Source organism: Tamandua tetradactyla, chromosome 20 (genome assembly GCF_023851605.1).
Source record: "Tamandua tetradactyla isolate mTamTet1 chromosome 20, mTamTet1.pri, whole genome shotgun sequence".
Lineage (NCBI taxonomy): Eukaryota > Metazoa > Chordata > Mammalia > Pilosa > Myrmecophagidae > Tamandua > Tamandua tetradactyla.
In genome coordinates this window covers 14330587-14350535 of record NC_135346.1, presented here as the reverse complement: position 1 = coordinate 14350535, position 19949 = coordinate 14330587, and the positions used below count along the sequence as shown (strand labels likewise).

At 49.7% G+C, this 19949-nt stretch overlaps 2 long non-coding RNA genes across 6 annotated transcripts in view; one reads left to right on the top strand and one right to left on the bottom strand.

The window, feature by feature from the left end:
• LOC143664979 (uncharacterized) overlaps nt 1-19949 on the bottom strand; it is a 420148-nt gene that overhangs the window by 253597 nt on the left and 146602 nt on the right. The gene's annotated exons all lie outside the window — the stretch shown is intronic.
• Nucleotides 1523-19824, top strand: LOC143664980 (uncharacterized). Of its 5 annotated transcripts, none has more exons than XR_013166699.1 (4): nt 1523-1836; nt 7576-7667; nt 9226-9333; nt 15723-15743. It is a non-coding gene; the product is annotated as an uncharacterized LOC143664980 (long non-coding RNA). The 5 variants fall into 5 exon arrangements; XR_013166697.1 differs by having other exon boundaries at nt 9223-9333; XR_013166700.1 differs by lacking the exons at nt 9226-9333; nt 15723-15743 and adding an exon at nt 19086-19824 and having other exon boundaries at nt 1525-1836.

Genomic DNA, 19949 nt, shown 5'->3' with positions numbered 1-19949 from the left:
TGCCAAAGGAAAACATGAAATGCTACATTGTGGGTGTTAGGGTTGAGGAAGGGAGAAGCCATCGTTAAAAAATATTCACTCCCTGCATATTGTCCAGGCTTCTCCAAGTCTCCTATTATTCTAAATGAAACCCCAAGCATTTTTGTGCATTGGGGGATAATTAGAAGAATCTTATCGGACTTTTATAGTCTTTCCTAATGAGGCTATTTATTTGGCAAACATTAGCCAGCCAAAGGATTAGCAATACCTTGATATGGCCCCTACTGAAGCTGCCACCCTTCTGACTGCTATCCACAAAAGCCTATCTTATCAGCAGAGCAGGCTTGGTGCAGGCAAGTCCTGGCTTCTGAAAATTCACCAGGGGTCAGCCTTTATTAGTCAGGAGCTTGGAGACCAGCAGCAGAGGCAAATTCAGGTTTGGCCACTTTGATACCAGCCATCCTGATGCAACTCAGGGCGATGGGCTGCCGGGAAGATTGGTGGGGGGAGGGGGGTGTCTAGGAATCATCCGGGTGGGTCTTTGGGGAACTATCACTAACATTCAGCATTCAGAGTCACCCCTGGGAAGGACCCAGGCCTCTAATTCCCAGGGACCCTCCTCTTTCCCAGGAAATAGATATACTTTAGGGATCTCAGAAAGCAACACAAAATAGCATTTCTCTACTCGTCCCTGCCAGCCAGGATCTGAACAAGTTAAAGGGAACTGGTTACCTGTCCTAAAATAACTCACTCCTAGCTAATGCCCTCTTTATTTTGATGCTTTGACATAATCCCAAGGAAGGAGTATTAATTTGACTAAAAGTGATTTAAGATGAGTTCATAAGTAAAATACTCTCACCTCTGGCAGGGAGGGCAAAGGGCTTTGCATGTCTGGGCTGGGAAGCCCTGACACATTTTGGAACACTAAAAAGGGCAGACTAGAGAAATAAACACACCACTCGGGCTAGCTTTCAAATTCCGCCAACATAGAATTCACAGTCCAAGGCTTCTGACTTCATTTTGGGCAACCAGGCTGGAGGGGCAAGCTTGGGGTGGGAAGATAGGGGTTAGGTTTGCAAATGACCTAAGGTGGATAAATATTTGTAAAACACTTTGAGAGTTAACAAGCTACACAAGCACCCCTGCTACAGAAAAGGCCTCCATTCCGTCATTTAAGAAAATTTTCAGGGCAGCTGACATTTTAGGCCCAAGCCAAAATGTGGCCTGAAGGGGCAGACCCTATGGCCCCAAGGCCAGGCCGTGGGTGGCACAAGTTTCCATAAAGAACAGTCCACTGCGGGCTTGCCCCAAGAGAGGGGAATTTTTTAAATGCACTTTCTGTTGCAGCTGAGTAGTCCCTTCTCCACTGACAAGCCCACCCACCCGTGGACTCTCTCCCAGCATGCACCAGGTGATCACTCCTATCTGGCCAAGCCAGTGGATCCCGAGACTAATGCCAGGCACAATGGCCTCTCTGGGAAGCTGTCACCCCTCCTCCCAAGGCCAGCGCATGACAACATCCAATCCTTGGAAGGGAGTGAGGACAGAGGCTGTCGGGTTGGCCTCCCTCTCTTTGTCTAAGACAGGCACCCTAACCACAAAAACAACTCTTGCAATTGGCACCGCTTCCATCGCCATAGCGACCGGCACTTCTAGAAAGGCTAACGCATGGCTTTGGGACTCACAGCCAAATTAAAATTTCCGCAGTTCAGTTTGCTCCTCGCTTGTCCCCTACTCCTCATCAGGGACCTTCGAGAGCTGGGACGCAGTACTGCAGGCCCACGGCTGCAGGATTCTGCCCGAGGAGAGGCTGCACACCAACGCCCCAAATGCAGACCGACCATCCCGCGGAGACAGGTGAGCCCCAAAGGGTTCTGCTGGGTTTCTACAGCAACAGAATATTTGCGGGACCGAGGTCTCCATGGGGGAGGGGAAGCAGGAAGGGCGGTTTTCCATTTCTGTTATGGAAGCAGCATTTAGGCCTCACTTGGCCAGAGCGAGCCACTCAGTCATTCACACTGGCAGGCTGTTGAGGATAAAGGGCAGAAATAGCCGCTCTGACTCGATGATCCTAAAGAATGGACAGACCCGAGACCCTGGATTGTGCCAACCACATAACCCGACACTCAGCCACCCCTCAAATTTCTACTTGGGTTGAATGAGAAGGTGCACTAGTCTCCAAACGCTCCTGCAAAGCAATAAGGAAATACTGGGGAACTCAGGCCCAGCCTCTGGATCATAGATGTGGGGTTGGCAGGGACATAAAGAACAGCTCAGTCTAAACTCGGGCCTCTCGGACACATCTTTGGCTACATCAATCTCACCGGCTGGGTGAGATATCTGGTCTTGGCTGTCCGGGTCAGTAACAATTTGCAGTGAGGGCCTATTCCACAAACCAAGAGAGACTGGACATGGACTATTAGCTACAGCTCTTTTCATGTGGAATTACTTCTACTGGCACTAATACACCATCATTTGAAAGCCTTAACCCAAATGGACGGGCGTCCGCCTCAAGCCAGGCCTGCCTGGACCGAGGCAGCAGGCTCCATGTGCTAGCTATTACCAAGGTTGTTTGGTCCCTTCCCCAGTCGGCATTTGTTGCTGCACACTGAGAAACTGCTGTCAGGAAATGTTCTTTTCTAAATTACATAATTAGGGTATTGGGGAGTATAGTGAAGGCAGATTAGGGGCATCACTTGCTCTTACTGCAAGCAGTGATTCAAAGCACATAAGTAAACACTTAAACTACATGAATGGTTTAATATTGATTAAACAATGATCTCCAAGACTAAGTTCTAAGCATGGTAGGTAGAAGAAGATGGAAGGAGAAAAAACAAAAGAGTCAGCTTAATAGTGTACACTGATTTACAGAGAAGTGCGGACTTTGACCCAACAGATCAAAATCAGGATTTAGAACGATTATCTAAAATAAAGTCCGAGGGTCCAACCTCTGCAAGCTGATGGTGGGGCTGGGGGCTAAATGATCAGGGTCAGGGGTCAAGTTCTTCGCCTCTCGCCCACACCCACATCCAGAAACGGAGACCCAGGCAAAGTGCCGGCTCAAATTGCATTTCATTTATTGTTTCTAACTGCAGGCCACGGACTTCAACTTGATTAGAAAATTGTGCTGACACTTCCTGCGAAGTATATCCTGAACCTTCCAGGGGAGCAGCACAAGGGGGCTTTCTCCACGCCTTGCTTCTTATAAACGGCATTCCCACTGCTTGGCAGTCCCCATGGTCATGTTTGCCCAGATACCCGGCAGGTGGAGGGGCCACCAAGAAACAAAAGCTTGGGCAGGAGACTCCATCAAGGAGCCACTGTTGACCAGTTGGAAGTTCTCAGAGTCCCTCAAGGCTGGGGAAGGCAGGCTCCCTACATGGGATGGCTCAGAACAGAGAATTGCTCTCCTCACTCCCAGGGGCCCTCCACCTAGCCGGTCACGGAGCAGGCCCAAAGACCACCTCCGGCCTCGCTGTGCTTAGCCTTAGCAGCACCCAGTCATCTCCCTTCCTCATGGCCCACCCTTTGAATTTGTTTTCCTTCCCCTCATCCAAACTCAGGGCAGACTGCCAAGTGAATGGGTAGACGTGCCAAGTAATAAAATAATATTAATAATACTGATGATAAAAACTGATGGTTTTTTTTAAAGCTTACCCTATACTCTGCATTTTAAACTCATCATTCATTGCTCAGAGTCATCAAAACAACCCTCTGAGATAGATGTTATTTTCCATCCCCATTTTTCAGATGACAGACTGAGACTGAGGAAGGGTAATATGCCCCAGATCACATGGCAATTTTGTTAATACCGTTTATTTAGCAAATATTTACATAGTTCTTATTTTGTGCCAGGTACTGTTATAAATGTTTCACAAATATTAATTCATTAAATCCTCAGACCAGCCTTGAGTGACAGTTATTGTTATTTCCATTTTAAAATGAACTCAGGCACAGGTTAAGTTACTTGTCCAAGGTCACCCAGCCAGTAAGTGAAAGCCAAGATTTGAATACGGGCAGTCTGACCCTAAGCCCAAGCTGCCAACCATTCTACAGACCTGAACACAGGCCCTGAAAAGATGGAAGCAAGCCCTTCCTACCACACCCTAAGAAGGATCAGCAGTGGCACGGCGCTGACACTGAAAGAGCAGAGCGCAGAGGCCTGACTCCATCCCCAGTTCGGCGGTGTGGTGACAGCGGAAGAGTCCTCTCTCTGTGCCCTGACTCCCACCTGTAACCAGAGGGGGCCGGAGCACCCACCGTCTTCATGTTCAGCCTCTAAAAGACCAAGAGATTCTGCCAAGAGACTGGGGTGTGGCCTCCCCTGCTCCTTCCCAGTTCTATCCCCACCCACCTTCACCTACCTTGAGCCAGAGGCCAGGGCAGATTCCCTACTGGGGGACTCATGTTCCCCCATTCCACACACTTTAATTTGTGCAGATGCTGAGGCTCCTGATGTAACATGCGACCAACTCAAATGATGTTCCCACCCCTGCCAGTTCCCTACGGAACCAATGGATGCAGGATCTGAGCAGGGGACGCAAAGTGAAAATCCTGCAAAAATAAGTTTCTTTTCCCTTATGTGTTTCAAATAGATTCAAAGAATAAAAATGAGTATATTCCTCCCACCCACAGAAATGCACAGCCATAAACAGCTGAAGCACTGTGCATGGAAAATCCATCAGGTGACCAGGGCCAAAGCCCATTCTGGCCAAGTGCTGCCCTGCCATGGCCTCCCTCTGCTCAGGGCTGGCTCAGGAGCTAGCCTGGGGCTGTGTGGGGTTCTCCCTGCTTTCCATATTCCCTGGGGCTCAGGGGGGCTGTCCCCCACCTTTCAACCTTCAGCTGTCTGGGGAGACAGCTGTGCTGGGCCAGATACTTACCTACCATCTGGTTTCATTCCTGTTGAAGACAGCTTGGGCACATCAGGGGATGCAAAATTAAAGGAGAGAGAGCATGGCAGCACCCAAAATAAGGACAGCTAATGTCAGCTGCTGTTGATGGAGCACTCTTCCCAGCCTGGGTCAGATCCCCGGGCCTCACCTCATAGAACCCAGCCTTTCCCCATAATAACAATGCTTACAATAATAATAATGGCAGCTAACGCCAGCTGATGAGTTACTCCCAGCCAGGCCCATGGAGTATCTCCTTTAATACTCTTGAGATCTAAGATGGTGCCTGTAGGCCTCAGGCCCCAAGGGAACGTGAGCTGCTCGCAGGGAGTGGTCTGCAGGGACTGGGGCTCCTCAGGACGCAAATCTGGGCCTGGCTGGGAAAAGCCACTGCTTTTCCATTTTCCAGGTCCAGGTAGGTCCAGGTAACAACAGAGGATGGAGGAACCCAGGACTCAGTCCAGCCTCGAGCCCTTGGCCAGTCACCACGCTGGGCCACCAAGCCCAGCAGTACCCAGCCCCAGCGTGCTGGCTCCTCTACCTCGTGCAACAGCCATCTGGCAACCTGCCCTCAGCCTGGTGCGGGGCGGGTGGAGGGCCCCAGCTGCCAGCCCAGGGGCTCACACTCCAGCCTCGGCTCTGCTCCAGCCCCGCTGAGATAAGGAAGCCCAAGGACGCTGCCACCTGCACACCAGGGGCCTCAGGCTAGACCACTATGGACCATCCAGCCTCTCCAACCTCCAGCTTGCCCCGTTTGCAAAATGGGAACAATTATACTCCTGATTCCAAGTTTTCACATCTACCTTCTCACAGTTTTAGGTGACGCACTGTTAAAGACACTGATGGTTCATGTAGCTGATAAATTAGATGAATAAATTTATCCCAGGCTGTCAAAGACAAACAAATTGGCAGTATTAACTCATCTCAAGATATTTGACATTTTTCACCAAGGCAGGCTAGGTTGGGCTCCTCAAAAGGAAAGGCCGAATTCTCAAAATATTCCTGCCACTGGGCTCCCCGTGGAGGAGAGATACAAGACATTAACTGATCAGTCATGGGTGCTGATCACCTCCGGGATGCCGGCAGTCCCACCCACAGCCAGAGTGTGTGAGAAAGGCTCAGAAACCGTCCACTGACAGATGAGCAGGCGCAAAGGGCTGCTCTGCAGCTGGGCCTCAGAGAAGAGTTGCATAGGGCTTACTGGCAGAAGGACAGCCAGGACAATTCTCTCCTCCTGCTGTGAGGTAGAGGCGGTGGCCCTGGGGTCCCAGCAACCCACCTGCCTCTCGCCACCCCTGCCGGAAACACACACAGGGCCCAAGCCCCGGCAGCAGGAGCTCAGGTAAGCCACCCCAGGTGCAGAAATGACCTTGGGTGCAGGAAGTCCTACAGCTAATTGCAGCTGCTGCAGAGGGGCCGACCTAATTACACAAAAGTATGTGGCTCCCACATTCCCGGGCCACCACTCACTCCCACACACGTATCACCGGAGACATGGCCCCTGACTCCCACTCCAGCCCCAGCCCCTCAATGGCTTCTCTAAGCCCCCCAAACAGGTCCCCTGGAGCATTCTCCCTCTGGAAGCTCCCTGTGGCTTTCTCAGCAGCAAAATTCCTCCACTTTCCCCTTTCCTGCCTCTGAGGCACTTAACCCTCATCTCTGCTTAATGTAAATATTTAATCCTGTGCATTTATGATCTGCCTGTCACCTGCCTCCACCCTGTTCTCTCTTCATCCGAATGGTCTGTCAGACCCAGGACCAGGGGTGACTCTCCTGGCTGGCTCCCTCTGCACAGCTCCCCACAGAGCCTGGCACCCAGCTGAGGCTCAATAATTATCACCTTCAGCTTCCTCATCTGTAAAATGGAGCTAGTAACACCTACCTCACCGAGTTATTTTGTGATTAAAGGCCACGTACGTTAATGTAGCACAGTGCCTGGTGTTGCATAAACAGAAACACAGGTATTCCACAAGCACGAACTGCACTGAATTGTGGGCACTAACCACATGCCAGAGACTTCACTAGACCCCATCCAGTCACACGTAAGTGTCCCTCTCTCCCCACGACCATCAGCCAGGCTGCTGCTGAAATCAGGAGCCCAACAGGCAGGACAGCGGAAGGAGCTCAGCTGAGAGCCTGACTGAGCTATGTAATAAAGAGCTGGGGTGGGGAGAGGGAAAGTTGGGTGTGTGGTGGGGAGGTGGCTCAGGAAGGGCTGTGGTGGTAGGGGGCTACAGCAGAATCAACCAGTGGGTTTCTGGGTGCAGGACAGGGTCTTCCAACCTTCCATTCTTTCTCAAATGAAAATGAAGGGACTACTTTCTAAGTACTCCTGGCTGCTTGACTGCTGAGACTGGGCCACGTGGCACCTGGGGCCACGAGGTGACAAATCCGTTATCTCTTTTAAGGCTCATGATGCCCCTACGGGGCATATTTTTGTCTCCATTAAACAGAGAAGGAAACTGAGATTCAGAAACTTGCTTGAGGCTCCACAGTGAGTTGGAGACAGAGCCAGGCCTGCCCCAGATCCACTGACTTCCAAGCCCAGGCCCCAAACTATTTCACTCTGCTCCTTAGGAAGCAGGGTTAGTCTTCCTTCATTATTGTCCTGCTCTAAAATATTGAGTTTTAGTGAGATGTTGAGTGAGCATGCTCCTACCAGTTCTGGGGGAAATGCCAACTCACCCCTTCCCTCGGCAAACAGGGTTCTGGACTCCTGCAGAGTGCCAGGGAGCTGGTCCCTGTGGAGACACACAGAGGAGGGACAGAGTGGCCAGGGGGCCTGTGCTAACTGTGGTAAGTAGACAGCACAAACAAGGGCAAGAGGGGGGTGGGACAGCCACCAGATCCAAGGTAGCACCTGAGCAAAAAGAGGTCCACTCTGCTCGAGAGAGCTGGGTAGGCTATTACATATTATATACAATATAGAGGGCAGACCTTCACCCACCTGGAAGGAGGAATAGACCTGAAATAAGTGCATCTGGGGATCACAGTGGAGGAAGCAAGATAAGCAAAGGCGGGGAGGTGAGAAAGCACTGGTTCCCACTGGAGATGAGGGACAGCAGCTCGGACAAGGACAGATAGGGGCCACACAGGCTGAGACATGGGGTGTGCAGCTGATGCAGAAGCTGAGATTTCAAAGTGCCCCACATGCCTGGGTGAGAAGTTAGGCTGTCTGTCCAGACGGGTGTCAGGGAGGGCAGGATCAGCGCTGGTCTCCATAAAGCAGGCTGGCTCAGGGACCTGCTCTCTCCCCTGGACCCCCAGGTGCCCCTGGGATGGGGGATACAGAACAGAAGCTTCTGAATCAAGAGACTTGTTTTCTGGTTATATGAGAGACTCATCCCAGAGGGGATCAAGATCGTCTATTACAAAGTAAAGAGCGTGGCCATGAGGTTCCTCTCGCCCCACCCAGGGACCCTGCCCTACCTGCCAACCCCAGACTCAACATCACCTACAGGTGGGGCAACACCCCAGCGTCCTCAGGGCCACCTTGCCTGGTTCCCGGGCAGCCTCCACCCTGGGTTGTACCCTCCTGCACATTCTCCAAAGGCCTGGCCCCTCCCCAGTACGCCTGCCCCACCTGTAGGCCACCCCACAATCTCTCACGCGGCAGCACCTGCCCTGCTGAAACCCCAGCAGGGGTCCACTGTCCCTCTGTCAAGCCCATGCTCCCTTCTCCCTCCTCCCCAGCTCCTCCTAGGAGTGACTCCCTTTCCAGAAGCCTTCTCTGGCGCCTCCCTGCACTGTGCTTCCTCAGCCCCCACTGCTTCTGCACTCAGAACAGCCACGGGTTCGCCATTCCCCATTCCCTGACAGCCATCCCCATGGAACCGTGACTCGCTAAGGGCAGAGGCTGGTTTATCCTCTTCACTGGGGCTGGATCCCCAGCTCCCAGCACAAAGCCCTTGGCATTCAGTAGGCACTTGATAAACACTAGCAGAAAGAACAATCCCTCAGCCAGCCCCACTTTCTCAGATACCATTTCCCAGCCTTCTGGATGAAGGGTCTCTCCCATCTTCCCAAGCAGACTGTCGGCTCCCTAGGCACAAGGCCAACCATCTCCTGCTTCTCTGGTGCCTGCCCGGGACTAGCACGGTGCCATGCACACAGCCGGTGCTCACTAAGGCCTCGGGATTGCTTTCTTTTTATTTATTTATTTTTCAAAATAACATTTGCACAACTACAGAAAACAAATATAAAGATGAAAAAGAACACATATATCCCATACCCCTGCCTCTCATTGACTCACACTATTTCAATCTACCCCATTTTTACCCTTTATTCCCCCATTATTAATTTATTTTTAATCTTTTTTTTTTTATGTATCTGTCCACACCCTGGTTAAAAGAAGCATCAGACACAAGGTTTTCACAATCACAGAGTCACACTGTAAAAGCTCTATATTTATACAGTCATCTCCAAGAATCAAGGCTACTGGAATACAGTTCAACAGTTTCAGGTACTTCCCTCCAGCCACTTCAATACAATATAAACTAAAAAGTGACATCTATATAATGAAAAAAAGTAACCTTTAGGATAATCTCTAGACTCTGTTTGAAATCTCTCGGCCTCTGAGACTTTATTTTGTCTCATTTCTCTCTTCTCCCTTTTGGTCAAGGAGGCTTTCTCATTCCAATGATGTCAGTCTTGGCTCATCTCTGAGAGTCATGTCCCACGTTGCCAGGAAGATTTACTCCCTAGGAGTATGTCCCACGTAGTGGGGAGGGCAGTGAGTTCACCTGTCAAGTTGGCTTAGAGAGAGAGGCCACATCTGAGCAGCAAAAGAGGTTCTCGGGGGATGACTCTTAGGCATAATTATAAGCAGGCTTAGCTTCTCCTTTGCAGGAATAAGCTTCATGGGGGCATGCCCCGAGATTGAGGGCTCAGCCTATTGAAGTGGTTGTCCCCTCTGCTTGTGAGAATATCAGGATCAGTTTCTAAGCTGAGGCAATGGTGTGGCATTACTGGGCCTTAGTTTCTCCCCCCTGTCCCCACTCTGGTCAGCTCACTCCTGTCTGACTGGTCCCCCTGCTAGGGGCCCTGTGTCTGAGGAGGAAGCACCCACAAGGGTTGAAAATCCAGGCTTATTTCCACCCTGACTTCACAGAGAAAGCTCCCGGCCACTGATCCTTGGAATCCTGGCTCAATCACATCAGCCCAGAGAGGCTCCCCCTTTGCCTCCTGATGACTCCTGAGTCGCCTCTGGCTCTCAGTGCTCAAGCCTTCGTCAGGCTGACACACTTGTCTGGGTTCTGGTCTCTTTGCCTCCCTAGGCCACAACTCTTCATCTGTAAAAGAGATTCAATACCCTCACTGCCTTGCAGGGTTATTCAAAGATTCAAGGGACCTAAAGGCTGTGACACAGGAGAACACCCCCCAGGCTGGCCCTCTCTGCTACAGGGAAACTCCTTTGGAAGCTTCTAGCCATGCCCAGAGAACTTGTGTAGAAGGAGAAAGGACTGTTTTTCTCTTGCTTGGCCAAGTCCCACATGGACCCACAGGGAAAAGGGGAGATTCTCTTAGCCCCATGCCCCCTCCCCAGGGATGCTAGTTCCCTCTACAGACAGCCCAGGAAAAAAAAAAAAATGTGTGTTGGGGTCATTTAAAATCCCTCTCAGTCCTGTCTTCATATTTTTGGCCATGTTCTTTTTTTCTCACCTAGAATACCCTCCTCATCCCACATCTGTAACTACACCTTTCATGATTCAATTCCTAATGCCACCTCTGGGCGTCCCTTATTCTCTGCCCCACCCACACTAACGTTTCCTTCCCCGGTGTCGGTTAGCACTGGGGATGACTGTTCTTCCCCGCCAAGACAGAACCAGCTTAGCTGTGCCATGAGTTTCAAACTCCTGAGATAAGGGACATACAAAAGCTAAATTTCTTATACCTCCCCACCCCATCCCTACTCCACAGAGTTCAGAATTCAAGCAGTTCTGAATAACTGAATGAATATACTAATGAATGAATAAGCAAATGGGGTGTCCAGTAAATAACTAAACATTCAAATGATAAACTGAGCAAAAATACATGAAATATACATTGTCCTTAAACATTAAAATGATAAACCGAGCAAAAACACATGAAACATACATTGTCCTTACTATATAAAGAGTTCTTATTAACAGGGAAAACACAATGAATTGAAAATTATGTAAATAGATAATCCAGACGATAATAAATATAAATGGTCAGTAAACAGACAAAAATACATTTTGTCTTACAAGAAATCAAAAAAATGCAAATTAAAACACTAAGATCATTTTTGTCTAATAGAACAGAGCAGAGATTTAAACACTTGATACCGAATGTTGGAGAGAGTAAGGGGAAGCAAACAAACACTACTGGTGGCAATGTAAATTAGTACAAACTTTCTGAACGGCAACTTGGCACAAGTTTTCAGAAGCCTAAAAATCAAAGTCATCCTTTGACCTAGAAATTCATGTCAAAGCATCTATCTCAGGGAAACAGTTGCACAGTCTACCAAAATGCTTGTACAAAACCTACAGCTCAGGGTGGCTGACAAGGGCTGAGACTTGGAAATAGCATATTTATTCAAATACAGGAGAGTGGCATTAAAACTACAGTGCATATGTACCATGTGCCATCATGGAACCCTAATAAATGAGTGTAGAGTGTGCTTTTTGTCATGGAAAAGTTACAAAATTGCAATCACACTGTTTTATGAGGAAAAAACAACATGTATACACAGAAAAAACTAGAAGGGAATACTCTAAAATATTATATTTACTTCTATTTTTCCAGTTTTTCTAAAATTAACAGATAACACTTGTATAGAATAACACTTTCAAAACAATTATTCACTGACAGAGTCTTGATCAGAAGTCAAGATGGGAAAAGCCCAATAATATTCTCAGGCTCCCCAATACACACACACACACCACACACACACCACACACACACACACACACACACACACGTTAGCACCTACTTACACTCACTCACCCAGCCAAACCAGGTCACCAGCCACTAGCCCAAGGCTCATTTTGAACCTTAACTGAACCTCTTTTCCATTAAGCCATATGATCCTTTGCACCCCGAAAAGATTCCCAGTAACTGCCAGCCCATACTCTTTACAAGAAGCCCCCAGCAACCCCTCTTAGGAGGTGGTAACAGGCAGCTGCCCACAGCGGCCACTGAGCTCAGGCTCCCAGGAAGCATCAGAGCCACGTGGCAGTGGGAACCAGCCACGGGTGTGACCCAGCCAGCAAGGGCATCTATTAATTGTAGCATTAGATCTCAATTGACTCCATCTGTCACATTAAGGCTGGGTAAAGCACCCTTCAGGTCTTCCTAGTTCCCTGAGTACAGGGTTGCGGGGGCACAGAGCGGGTATGGCTGAGGCAGCTGGGCCTGGCCAAGCCTGAGAAACAAGGCAGGAAATGGACAGTGATGCAGCGCTGACCCCGCGCCTGTTCTAATGACCCTCAGAGAAATCAGCAAAGAGGGGCAGGAACCCCAATGCCCACATCTATGAAAGGGGCTACAGGAACAGTTCAGTGACTTTCTCAAGGTCATACACTGAAAAGCTGGGATTCAAACTCTGATCTTCCTGCCTCTTCCAAGATAAAACACTTCCAAGGCAACAGGGCTGACTCATTTCCCCAACTACATGACCCGCCCCCCTCTCGATTCCCAAGAAGCCTGTGGCACTGGAATCAAACTAGATAAAGCGAATGAACCAAGGGCCAATTCCTCTCTCGCATCTCTGCCCTTGCTCACGTGCAGAAGGGTCTGGGGCTGCCCCTCTGCCATCCTGTACTAGAGTCGCCATCAATCAGGAAAAAATACCAAGAAAGTGCTCACCTGGCCCTCGGGTGCCACGTCTCCTGGCCTCGTCCCAGAGCAGTGGCCCTGTCTAAACTCCATGGGACAGCTGGGTGAGGGGGCTTGTAAGATTCAGGACCTCTGCTTTTAGGGTGGGCATAGGTGGGTGGTGCTGGGTGTAGTAGAGGAAAATAAAGGTGGGCCGAACACGCAGGCCTCCACTGCAGAAACCACGAAGCAAAATATTTTCATTCATGAGTTCATCTAGCCTAAACATGCATCTAATCCCCAGGAACTGACAGTTCAAAACGGCTCCCAGCCGGGAGACAGAGGAGGGTTCAGTTCAAAGGCGGAAGGGGCCAGGCATTGTCCACATAGCTGCTTATCACCAAGTAACCATCAGCAGCGTCAGGGAGCTGCCGGACTTAATGGATCCAGGCCCCACAGGGAGGCCAGCTTCTTAAAGAGCCAAAGGCCCCACTACCACTGGTCTTCAGTCTGCCCACCCTCCTCCTCCTCCTGGCCTGGGGGTGGGGCGGAGAAAGGGCCTTTCTGTTATTTTCTGGGTGCAACTTTATTCTCAAGGTGGGTCCTACAGAGCTGCAGCAGCTGTGGTAGGAGGGAGGGGATATGCCAGGACATCCCTTGTGCCCAAGCACTCCCCAACCCCCAGTTTCCACTGGGAAGGGCCTTTGGATGTCCCGTAGCCATGGTGAAGGAGGAAGGAGGGAGGCAGGAGGTGGGAGCTCTACACCAGCTGGACACAGGCAAAGATCAGCATCCCTGTCTCCCTCCCCAAGGCTGGCTGTGGGCTCAAGGAGGCATCCCGGGGTACTCTGAGCCTCGAGGACCCTCTGGTCCCTAGGGCCTGGCTCTGGGCCTCTTCTTACAAGGCTGCCAGGTTTTCTACCTCAAAGGCAAGCTAACTAGAATAAGGAAAAGCTCCACAAATGCTTCTCAGCAGAGCGTTTCTACAATTCAGAATTTGTGGCCATTTCTGGGAGGCTAACATGACCCTAAGGGACTTTGGCCTCAACTTGAATGATGCTTTCTAGAAAATGTATGATATGACACACATTTTGCATCAAGGTGAAAACTTGGGTGCCTCTTCTCTCCAACTCAGAATGATCTCAGAATGCTTTGGATTTCTGCAGCCAAGCCAACACCTTCCTAGCATACTGGTGGTACTACTTAATTTTATGGTGAGGAAACTGAGGCATATAAAACCCAGATTGGTCAAGGGATTGAGACTCAGAAAATTCTATAGTACTGTGTCCTGCCTTCCAAGCTTAGAATAGGCTGCAGGATTTTTCCCTGGACTGCCAGCTTCCTACGCAGAGACAGGGAAGGTCCCAAAGGTACAAAGCAGGTGACTGCATGAGATTGTGCACCAGTGTTTACTAATTGCCAGGTGCCAGGTGTTTTACACACCTTACTCCACCCTCACCCTGCACGGTAAAGCCCTATTTCACAGATGAGGAAACTGAAGTTCAGAGACTTCTGAATGCCCAAGATCACTAACACAGGTAGTAAATGGGGGGTGCCAGGTTGCAGCCCAGAGCTAGCTGCCATCAAAAGTCACACTAACCCAGAAAAGAGATCAAGGGTTATTTTGCCCAGAGCCAACCTGGAGACTGCCTACCTGCTCAGACTTCCAACAAGCACGGGCCCTAGGGGAGGAGGTGCCCAGCCTGAGGGATGATGCACTCCATTTTCTGCATCCTTTCCCATCCCAAACAGCCCTGTCTCACCCACTTGCCACCCTGTCCAGGTCCCCAGGCTGCCACATTGCCATTGTCCCTTTTCCCATCCAGAAGGAGAGTTTCTCAGAATCCTGTTCACTCAGAGGTTGATTTTCCCCAAAGAAATGATGTCCTAATGGAAGAAAGTCTGTCTCCATGACAGACAGTAATCTCAGGCACCAGGAAGGGGGGTGGGGGGCATTTTAGGGAGGGACTTACTCTCAAACCATAACCTCTATGAGATCTTTCACTCTACCTTTGTTTAGAGCCAGGTTTAGTTAGTGAAAATAATCCTGAATTTGAAACAGAAATCTAGGTTCTTGTCCCAGCTCTAGCTGTGATGTCAGGGAGGTTGTTTTGCCCCTCTGAGGCTCATTCTGCTCACCTGTAAAATGGAGACGACAACCATGCTGGCCCTGCCAGCTCACACTGTAGGCGAAAATACTCTGCGACAAGATGTGACGAGGCGGCAGCTGGGAGGGAAGTGGGCCTTGGTTACATAGCTGGAATTGGAGACCGTGCCCTCAGCTGTCCTTTCACCCCTAAAAGCAGGGGGGTGTTGTTCCCCAGGTACACAGAGGCTCACCTCTCCTCCAAAGTGATCCTCCAGGGAGAAATGCAGGCATTGCAGACAACAAACCCATGGATTCCTGTGGTACTTGCTACTTGTTGACCCTGCTCTGGGGTACTGAGCCCCAAGGCAGGCAGAGGGACCATCCAGAACCTGGTCACCAACATTTAACTTGTGGGGTTGGGGGAGGTGCAGAAGGCATTAGCCCAGGTCCATCTAATTCTAGGGTCCCAGCTGCCCATATTAGCTGTGTGACCCTGAGCAAGTTACTTCCCCACTCTGCGATTCAGTCTCCTTCTATGTAAAATAGGGATAATAGTACCTACACCTCATCTGCCTCTCAGGAGGACGGAAAACATGTAAAGGTCTTAGCAAAGGGTGGACACAAATTAGTGTCCAATAAATGGTAGGTTTAACCACAGAAAATTATGCAACAGTCTCAACCCAAACAAAGACTAGAGGAGGGTCTAGATAAAGGCTATCCAATAGAAATAAAAGGAGAGTCACATATGTAATTTTTAATTTTCTAGAAGCCACATTTTAAGATGTAAAAAGAAACAAGTGAAATTAATTCTAATACATTTTATTTAGCACAATGCAATATAGTATTTTATATTATATAATATATATTTTACACTATATTTTAAATGCAAAATAGTATTTTGATACGAAATAAACATTAAAGATTATAAATATGCTATTTTACCTTCTTTTTTTTTTTTTTCTGTACTGTGTCTTTGAAATCAGGTACGTATTTTATACTGACAGCCTATCTCAATTCAGACGCTGGATTTTCCTTGGAAATATTTGATCAGTTTTGGATCTCATAAAATTCACAGTTGTAAAAGTAAACTCGCATACCCAAGTTGTTCCAAACATGCTTAAAAGCTTTTCAATAACTAAGTCCTCGGATCTGCTTTTTGTAGTTCCCTCTCTCCTCCCAGCTGAGAGGCTGTGCCAGGTTTTTAAGTGAAATTAAAATATTAAAAATTCAAAATTCAGCTCCTCTGTCCCCCTAGCCACACAGTAAATGCTCAGCAGCCTCACGTGGTGGTGGCTGTTGTGGTCCAGGACAGAGACCCAGGCCCTGGGTGGACCGTACGCTCTGGGGTCCCATCACAGCAGGTAGTTCCCACCTCTCCAGGGGCATGGACCACAGAGGCGAGAGGGGGTGATGCCCTGAGGGCTGCTGCACAGCCTTCACTCCACCAGACGGCCTGTCCCCCAGATGTCCCGGGGCCATCCAGAGGGTGATTCCACAGCCGCCTTGGCCTGGGGGTCCCATCACACCTCACATGGAAGGGTCTCTGTTCACAGCCTAAGGCTTTGCTCACAAACAACAAGTCTTAGAACATCAAGGCAAAAAAAAAAAAAAAATGAAGATGTTTACCAATTTGCTAAATAGCCATTTCTTTGAAGACATGAGCCATTTTGGAGCACATCTGAGTGCCAGGACCACCTGTACGGAAGAGTGGAGGGAAGAGCCAGGGCTAGGAGGACAGCTTGCCAGCAGAGGGGAGACAGAAGGCATAAAAAGCAAGTCCAAGGGTCCAAAAAAGTCTAACCTCGGGGACCATGTAGTGCCGGGCAAGCTGGATGCCACACTGAGGGCATGCCAAGAGCCACAGTCTGGACTGCGCATGAAGGCAACTGGAGGTACCAGGAAAATGTGTCGCACGCTCTCCTGCCTTCTGAGGTAGGAATATGGAATACAATCAAATATTATGGAAAAGTTCCCATGCTGAACAGAAAAAGAAAGCCTGAAAACTATCCAGATAGCCAGACCAGTGAACTGCTCCAGAAAACTAAGATTTGCCTATTAAGGACACACTGAAATGGGGCCTACACATGTATTGAAAAGCAAAAGATGACAAAAAGATACAGAAATCATTTAACTTTGGTTGATAAAACTACTGTGGTGGGCAGCCTGACCTCTGGACACACTATTTGTCTGAAACTTGCCCAATGTAGCCTTCCCCAGTGGAACATAAGCTCCAAGAGGGCAGTTTTCATCTCACTAGCTGCTGCTTCCCCACCGCCTCCCAGCAGGTGCTGGCACTCCGGACGTCGGATGGATGGATAGATTTACTCCCAGCTACCCCTCAAACTCAATAACCTTTGGTTATTCAAGGATTTTTTTTGTTTGTTTTCCCATGGGTTACCCAACCCAAGTTTCATACTGGTCACATTTTTCATGCAAAGAAAGTTCTAGACATCCTGCTCAAAAAACTACAGATTGATCACTTACCTGCATCAGGCTCCAAACCGCCCTCAGACAGTGCAGTAACCTCTCCCGGAGCCACAGGGAGCAGTCAACGCAGCACTCGCTCACCTGGCCCTGAACACAGGTATGCGGGGGTCAGTACCAGGCCCCAAGCTCCCCCTCCCCACACTTCTCCCTGGGCATCCCCCTCTCACCACAAGCCAGGAAGCCCTTGCGGCCACAGACCGGCCTCTTTCATCTCAGAGGACTCACGTCAGGACTTGGTTTCACACAATACACTTGTGGTGGGTCCAAAAACCCGGAGCTGAATTTTCGGCAGCATTTATACCTGGGTTTAATTTCTGCCTAATAAGACAAGTAAAATGCTCTACCTAAAGGCCAGCTGATGGCAGGACACCCATTTCCGGATTAACAGCTCTGCTGGGGATGTTCCCAGCAAGAAATGACTGCTCTGTGATGTCTATAATTATACCATATAACATATGAATCTCAATACACTTTTAATAAGCAGTTAATACTTGGATATAAAATATTTACATCTCAACCAAATTCATCCTGCATGGAGTAGCCCTGGTTTACACCAAGTTATTAAACCCACTGCCATCAATCAGTCACCCCAGCTAAACAGAGAACTGAGAAACTCAAGAAGAAAGCTTCCTGCCTACTTCTAGCAAAGGCTGCTTTAAAAAAAATAAAAGCCTTTTGATTTTGAGTCTGTGAGTTTAAATATCACCAAATGCCTTCTGCCCATCGTTCTCCCCAGAGGTGGCCAGACCTCCAGCGTCACAAAGCTGGCCCTCCCAGCACCAAGCCAGACACCTGAGAAACTTCCTGGGCTCCACCTTTACTCTGGCACTTGACAGATCTTAAGAGGACCTACTATGTGCCGAATCCTAAGTGAGCCCCCAGGGCCAGCGTCAAGGGAATGCATAGTCCCTGCCTTTGTAGAACCCAAAGTCCACACAGCCAGCCAATTGCCTTCTAAGTCCAGCTCAAGTGCTGCCGCTGCCCCACCTTCTTCCTGCACTGCCCATGCCCCCCCACCCCCCCACCCCTGGGACTTTTTCACTCCAGTCACACTGGCCTCCTAGCTGTTACTCAGACACACCACCCACATTCCAGCCTCAGGGCCTCCCCCTTTGTCTTTCTTTCTACACAAAGCGCAAAGCACCAGTACCTACATGGGTAATTCCTCCAAGTCTCTACTCCAATCTCACCCTCTCATGAGATGTAGTACCCCCTGCCCATCCTTGGCATTCCCCAAATATCTAGTTCTGCTCTATTTTTTCTTTTATCCATAGCATTTATTACCTCCTAACACACCGTATCATTCACTTACTTATTATAATTGTTACGCTTTCTCCCCTCCTTCCTCATTCCTCTCTCTCTCCCTGTCTCCCTCCCTCTCTCCCAGAACGTAAGCTCCTTGACTACAGAGATTTCCAGCTATTTTGTTCATTGATGCGTTTCTAGGTCCTAGAACATGGCCTGGCAGAGTGTAGGAACTCAAATATTTTATGAATGAATGAATGAACGAACAAATGGCTTCCTCAGCGGTCTCACCCTGACACTGGTCTGCAACCCCTAATCCATCCTTTCTCACATCCAAAAATGACCATATCACTCCTCTCCTAAAACCTGTCAGTGGTCTCCACTGCATGGAGGCTAACCAACCTCCTCAGCAGGAATCTCATGGGCCTCCACACACAGGAGCCTACCCATGTCTCCAGCCCCTTCTGCTGTGGTCCTAGCCCCCTTCCCGCACCCGCAGACTTATCTCATCCTGAACCGCCCCACCTCCCCAGGCAAAATCAGTCCCCTCCCTCCCCTCTGCTGGCCCTGTACCTAGCTCTGCAGTCTTCCATGTATCTGTCTCCCTTTTCTAGACCATGATATCCACGAGGCCCCATCTGGTCCTGTTCACCTGGCAGCCATCAAGTGCCCAAGGACTGCTTGATGGATGAATGAACAGGTGAATGAATGAGTGGAGGAACCAGGAGCAGAAGCCCGCCTGGCTGCCATGCCGACAGCAGGCTCACGACACCAGGCACACGCCCCAGGTGGGGCCTGTCACCCTCTGGCTCCCAACTGAATGTTTCACAGGGGACCCAACAGAAGCTGGTTCTCAGTTTGAAGAGATAATCCAGCTAATAACAGGATTAGTTCAGGCACATCCCCTAAACCATACACTTGAAACCTCTACCTGGGCAAATGTTTGGCCGTCCTCTGCCAGGACGCCGACCTCACCAACCACAGGGCCTTCCCATGTTGCATGCTTGCTTAGCTCTGCCAAGCTGCCTTTGGGGCCACAGTGGGAGCTCAGAGACAAGCAGCCTGCTCCATGAGGCTTTGTCATCCCTAGTGCCACAAGTCCCACTGCATAGCCTGCCAACCTCTACCCCTAAGATACCACCTGCTCTTCCCTGCTCCAGGAAAGATGATTATGCAGGAATGATGGAAAAGGAGACCCCAAGAGGGCAAACACCAGTGGCTCTGAACTGACAAATGACAGGCAGCAGCACCTGGGAGAGCAGGATCCAGGACTGGGTCACACTCACATGGGGCAAACGTGCTGCCATGGCATCTCCAGTGCCAGCATCTGGAGGCTATGTCTAAGAGGTACCAGCCTGGATGCCCCTGCCACCCCGTACACACCCAACCTCCTGTGGCTCCTTAAAAAGTCGTGCACTGACTGTAGAAGACCCCAACCCTAGAGGCATGGCTGTGGAGAGTTATGAGAAGGCTTACAG